The 257-nt window shown below is 36.6% G+C and overlaps 1 protein-coding gene across 1 annotated transcript in view; it reads left to right on the top strand.

The window, feature by feature from the left end:
- Window positions 1-257, top strand: part of LOC119581705 (angiotensin-converting enzyme-like) — a gene marked incomplete in the record, with an annotated part of 37,897 nt that overhangs the window by 29,090 nt on the left and 8,550 nt on the right.

Below are 257 nucleotides of genomic sequence, written 5' to 3'. Positions count from 1 at the left end.
TAGATTTTTATTTTATAAAGTAGAAAATTAAAATCTCAGTCATATAACTATTACGAATATTGCATCAGGAGCGGATGAAGCAACATGCCACGAAAAGTAGTTTTTTTTCCCCTCCTCACCTAATCTTGGTGTTCATCTGTAAGAGAAGAGAGAGAAAGAAAAAAAATCCGTTGTGAGGACTTATCACCCCCCCCCCCGTAGATTACTACCCCCCTCCTCTAAGATAGATTCAGTTTTTGCTCTATTTATTTTTTCTC

Source organism: Penaeus monodon, chromosome 15 (genome assembly GCF_015228065.2).
Source record: "Penaeus monodon isolate SGIC_2016 chromosome 15, NSTDA_Pmon_1, whole genome shotgun sequence".
Taxonomy (NCBI): Eukaryota; Metazoa; Arthropoda; class Malacostraca; order Decapoda; family Penaeidae; genus Penaeus; species Penaeus monodon.
This window is presented reverse-complemented; position numbering and strand designations above follow the sequence as displayed.